Consider the following 6,659-nt stretch of genomic DNA (forward strand, 5'->3'; position numbering starts at 1 on the left):
TGGGATAAGGAAGAAATGATTAACTTTTGGGGGTGATCGGGGGTGGGGGGGCCCACGGGAGGGCCCACTGATCAGCCTTGGCGGAGGTCTGCGCTCTCCGAGTGCTTCTAGTTTTTTATTGAGTATTTTACAGCAGTAGTGCTGAATATCTAAACAAGTGTTCAGAGAACGCAAACCTCGGCCAAGCACCCCGAATGGTGTGCATGTGTGGATCGACTATTTCTTTTTAAATTAAACAGTTTCAAGGTTGTTCCATACAGCAGAAAAAGTTGAAGCTTGGTACCAGTCATGTGTATGTCAAATTATATTAAATTCCAGTCAATATTTGTTGAGTTATGATGAAAAATGTGTCGTAAATGGGATTTTCAATGTTAAATGTAAATGTCCACAGAGTCCACATTCCACAGTGGATGTGGACAATTTTGCGCCAGATACAAGATATTGTTATAAGCTACGGGCGGATCAATTTGGAGGCTAATCGGAGTCATTTTGAATTTTTTTATGAATTTTCGAAAATTGCTCAATGATGAGAGGTAGGAAAATTGGAGAATTTGTGACCTTGCTGTGGCCTTGAACTTTGGCCTACTTGGACCAAAATTTAATGGGTTGGTCCCAGGGCCTAGGCCTATCTGTGGGGAAAATTTGGTAAAGATGGTTGGAATAGCTTTCCTGTAAAGTTGCTAACAAACAAACAAACAAACAAAGCAAAGTGATCACAATACTTCCTGGCGGAGGTAATAATAGGAATTGTTGTTTTTACACAGAACAGAACAAATAGAAAACACACATACAAAAAAACAAAAAAACATCACAAAGCAAGCCACCTATCGTCCTGAACAAATGTAACAGAGTTTGTGAGACACAAAGTTACATTTAAACATAGGTATAAACAAGAAAAGCACTTGGAGAGTGCAGACCTCCGCCAAGACAGATCTGCCCCCTCCCTCCAATCACCACCAAAATGTAATCATTTCTTCCTTGTGCCAGTATCAACATTTCCGGAAAATTTCATGAAAATTGGTCCATAACTTTTTGAGTTATCTTGCTAACAAACATGCAAACACACAAACACACAAAGCAAAGTGATCACAATACCTCCTGGCGGAGGTAAATATCACAGAGAGAAGAGGGGAAAAAAGGGCAATATATACATATATACATACATACATACTAGGGATGGGAAGATTATCCGATACGCATTGATACGCTGCCATGCGCCTGCACGATCTGAGTGCACCCGTAGAGAAACTGCAAGTGAATGAAAAGTTTGGAATGATATTGCGATGCATCGGTTATTGTATGTTTGCAAAGATAAGATTCAATCCGTTTAATAGAATATATTTTTACTTGCATTTAAAAGTGTTACTATTTATTTGGGTAAAGTTTTTCTTTCCAGACCAGCGTTAACGTGTGCCGCGGATTTGCGGATGTGTACACTGTACACTAACAGTGGATGGACTGTGGCACAAGCGCTGCAGATGAATGCTGTAATGTCTGTATGTGAATCTGACAGACTTAGAAGGGAGGAGACAACATGTGGTTTCTGAACGTGTTCTTCTTACCATATGAACTGCATTAAATACTGCTGTACATACCGGAGATATTTTCTTAAACAGTGTCATACATATCCAACAGCGCATCCCAGAATACCTTGTGCAGGTGTCTCTTAAAGTGACAAAACCTTTTTCTGTTTTACCTTCATCACAAATACATTACATTACAAACTGATTCAGCGAGGGAGCAAGAAGTTGAGTGTGAGAAACATACAAAGAAACGACTTTGGAAACAAAGTCCTAACTTTTTCACCTGACTGAATGTGAGGCACGTGTTCTAAAATTGAACTAAAGACACTTCGTAAAAAGTCATGGTCTTAATTGATAAATAAATAATGAAGCTCATTGAATTGCACTGCATTTTTTTTTTTTTTTTTACCAGATTAAATGTGTTCAATCAGAATGTGCTTAATTGCTCTGTATCGTGATTTGGGTGTGAACCGTATGGCATCGCATCGTGAGATGCCATACATGTATCTTTAATATATCAGATCGGAGATGCTGTATCGAGATGCTTATCATATCAGCCTTACAACTAAGATTCCCAACCCTAATACATACATGCATCTAAACGTGCATATGTAACAGAGTTAATGTATGTAGTGTGTGATTCCACTTGCCATCTCTCACACTGCTATTGTATTAATTACAATTTTATTTTATGGGCATTGAACGCCACACCCCTGCGGACTGGGGTGGTGCACCCCAGGGGGACAGCAGCAGTGTGGCTGTGCTGTCTACCGGGGAGATACACAGATTGTCAGAACCGACATTATTTTACATTTTTAATTTTAATTTCATATCTAAGTGGTTGTATCACACCATTATATTGTGTAATGCTTAACTCTATTGGTTGAGCATATTCTTGAGTGAAAATGACGATATTTTTGATTATTTGTTCATAGCATGATTAACGTGGTGTGTTAGCTAACTTTGATTTTTTTTTATTTTTTATTTTAATTTTAGCTTTACAGTGTGAGAGCAGGGTTTGGGCATTACTATTGAGACCGACTGTATATTTTTCTGCCAGGAATAAACGGCAAGTGTCCAAAGAAGTTTGGTTTTGTCATACCTAACACAATGCACGAATATAACCGTTACACACACATACACACATATACATACACCCAAATACAAATGCATACACACATACATATGGAATGTGTCATGTTGTATATATATCCCCCATGAACATATATGTAAGCACACATACATATATACATACGTACATAGGCCTACTAGATACTCCTAGAACTAGTTAAATAAATAAGAAAAAACAATAAAATAAAAACTGAAATTTCCAGATATATTTTGAGCACTAATGCATTCAGAGCAAACAATGGATCTGTGAATAAATTTGACAAATGATCCTGATGGTAATGAATGATTAGCTGCAGCTCTAATCGTTACATTCTGTAAATTACCAGCTCTGGAAAATCTTCATGACCATGAGTTTAAATACATTACAGAGCATATTGACACAGGGACAAGTGCTTCCTATCGCCTCACTACCCAGCATTTGTCATTTTTTACTGAACATAGATTCTGAATTTCAGCGCATGGTCACCAACACTTATCTGACTGAGCAGATGTCACGAGCACATTTCCATGCCGATGAGTCACACAGATCCATTGCGATTTAATCAAGCTCGCTGCTCACAGCTGTTTATCTCATCGCATGATGTAACAGAACGCAAGTGAATCGCCACCTTTTAGAGATGATCTGTCTGCATTATGGCACTGATTTTCACTCTGCACCATTCAGTATGAAGCTGAATACCTCTGAGTAGAAGTGACAAAAAGGAAAAAAAAAAAAAAAAACTAAGTGCACCACTTAACTGAGTTGCAGAAGCTTTTGAAAAGTATTGCACACATATACAGTAACCCTTGGTTTATTTGTTTGTATGTTAGAAAGTATGTTAACCCTTTCATGCATACTGGTCACTATAGTGGATGAGACTAATGACGTTCCCTTTTGTCTTCTGTTAATGTAATTATACTTTTTCTTTTGTTCAGACAAGGTAAAGTTTTTAGATGTTACCTGCTTGACAGTTTTGACTGTGACCAGCTGATAAATGACACGTCGGATGACCCTTCCAAGGAAGACTGGAGTCACAGTCGAAACTGTCGAGCAGGTAACATCTAAAACTATACCTTGTCTGAACAAAAGAAAAAAGAAAAGTATAATTACTACAGTGGACGGTTATTCTCCAGCTGTTCTCTTGTATATTCATGGGTTTTGTTGTTTTCGTTCCCTATCAGCCAGTGCAGTGGGCGCTTATGCATCATCACATACACTGCAATTCATACAGTTACTGTAACCTTGCTGTTCTTGATAAACCTAATCTGCAGTGATATGTTTTAGGATAAATCAATTGCTAATTGTTATTAGACTGTAATTAATAGGGTTTTTTTTTTTAAACAAAAAGTTTTTTGTTTTTTTTTGCTTATTATCTCCATGAAGTGAATAATAACTAGTATTAGAGTATGATAAAATGTGAGAAAACATCTAATTAGCTGCATTAAAAATGTTTGTATTGCATAGTTTTCCATATCACTTTCTGATATTAGTTTTTAATACATGTTTCTTTGCTTCAAAAATTTAATGCATGGTGTCCAGCTGAGTGGACATTTTTGTAGCTCCTTAAAAACAAAACAAAAACACTCGATCGCATTGTTTTTTTCATGCCTATAGAGGAATAAAAACACACAGGAAAAATATCTTGGCTGAGGTTCTCATAATTCTTGCATAAAAGGGTTAATTTATATTTATTTGATCTTTATGTAGTATAAGACAGTGGGGCATACCCAAGTCATCAATCAATCAATCAATCAACACATCCACCCACCCACCCATCCATCCATGTTAATGTAACTTTAATCTTTTTCTAGTACTATCATAGAGTGGGGCATGCCCAAGTAATCAATCAATCAATCAATCATCCATGCATCTGTCCATGTTAAAAGTAATTTGATACTATTATTTTCATTTCAACATGAAAGAGGTGATATATAGGACTATTTATGTCATTATTTGTAGGTTATTATGATGGTATTTTACTTGTCCAAACCACTTCAGATTGAATTGTCTGTATGTGACCCCTGAACTAAAATTATTTTAACACTCTTGCTTGTTCATATCTTCAGCGTAATTTTTGGTTGTCACAAATTCATCCCACAGGCTGGATTGGACCCTTTGGCAGGTCGGTTTGACACCCTTCTGTAAACTGTCCATAGGTTGGGAGGGGGTTGTGGTCTCCATTACTGTGCTGGTAAGTTCATTTACCCTCTGGAGCTCCACTTGAACATATTTTGTGCACCAGGTATGTCTCTTAGCCTCTGTTTAACTGGACACACATCATCCTAAACACGCCCTCTGGTGGTCTTTGAGTCCGTTGCTGCACCATATTCAGTGCTTGAGTTCACCTTCTGTGAACCCGTCATGTTGGTGGACTTTAGCCGTCTGCCTACATGTTGCTCTTTTCCAATAACATGCTCTGTTATTTCCTTGATTCCAGGAAACACATGCCTCAGGATGTTTGCATATCACAGCCTGTTTGGGGAAACTCTTCAGTGTGTATAAAACCTTCTACAGACAAAACAGATTTCTACCCAGGAATGACTGCGGTTCAGGGGAAGACATACTGAAACAGTGTTAGAAAGACAACGAATACTATTAAACTGTACTTACTTAAAGGGGTGATATTTTGCTTTTGGTTTTTTTTTTTGTTTTTTTTTTTACAGTGGTATGCAAAAATATTACAACAGTTGCCAAATCTTAAGAAACTGGTGGTTTATTTTTTTTCCCAGAGCCTGAATTTCACTTTTTTGTCTTTGCAAAAGGTGAAGACAAAGGTACTGAGAATATTTCACCAACAAATTTATTAGTCCAGTCCTTTTTTTTTACATTTAGTGTGGCACCCCTTGACAACAATCTAAGGAAATTCTAAGGAAACTCTCTGGAATGAGCTTCTGAGAGTGTGGAACGACATTGGGGTTGAAACTCTCAGAAAATACATCGACACAATGCCAGAAAGATATGCTGCTGTAATTGTTGCCGGGGGGGCACTAAATATTGGAGTAAAATGTAAAAAAAAAAAAAAAAAAAAAAGACTGGACTGATAAATTTGTAAGTGAAATATCCTCAGTACCTTTGTCTTTACCTTTTGCAATGGTCAAAAAAAGTGAAATTCAGGCTCTGGGAAAAAAATAAACCACCAGTTTCTTAAGATTTGACAAGTGTTCTAATATTTTTGCACACCACTGTAAATGGAATTATACATTTTCAAACATTTCCCTGTGGTCTACATAAACTGTAAATGCTATGTTTGGGTCTGAATTCTTCATTAATTCAACTCCACAGGTCCATCTTCAACCCTATTTCTGAGTAATGACACCAGAAAGGTGGTTTTGAGCGCTGGCCCTTTAAATGCAAATGAGCCACTTCATGCCCCACCCCCTTCAGGTTGTTGGCTGTGCTGCTCAGTCCCATTCAACCAACAACTGAACATTTTAGGTAATCGGATTGAAGTCTGGACATATTTTCCGTATGGACTACAACCGCTGCTGCTGACAAACCATTATGTCGTACTTGAAGAAATGTTCATCGAAAGTCTTGACCTTATATGTGCAAATGTTGTGAGGTAACTAGTTATAGATGTAACAAATTAAGCAGGAATTAAAATGGGTTGTAGAAATCCACTTGATTTTCCCTGGGGTGAATATAAAGATAGCTTTGCAGCACCTGGAGGGTTCAAATTCAAACTTTATGAACTATTAGGGTCCAAATACACAAATAAATGAACCAAAGACTAATAAAAGTGGGTTTAGCAAACTATGACCCCTTTAAATATTTTAGTTTATATTTCAGTAGCTAGACTTAAAAAAAAAAAAAAAAAAAAAAAAAACTAGCTGAGCCACAGTTGTTAACACCAGTGGCAGACTGTTGAGTTTAATACAAGACAAACTGTTTATATGAAAGTAATACTTAACATTCTTTAATGGTTTTACTCCTGCAATAAGGAAATCATGTTCTACTGTTGGGATATTAGACAAGTTTAGCCTGTTACTGGTTAAATCTACCTCAGTTTCAGCTGAAGCATCTCA

Source organism: Sphaeramia orbicularis, chromosome 11 (genome assembly GCF_902148855.1).
Source record: "Sphaeramia orbicularis chromosome 11, fSphaOr1.1, whole genome shotgun sequence".
In the NCBI taxonomy this organism is placed as follows: domain Eukaryota; kingdom Metazoa; phylum Chordata; class Actinopteri; order Kurtiformes; family Apogonidae; genus Sphaeramia; species Sphaeramia orbicularis.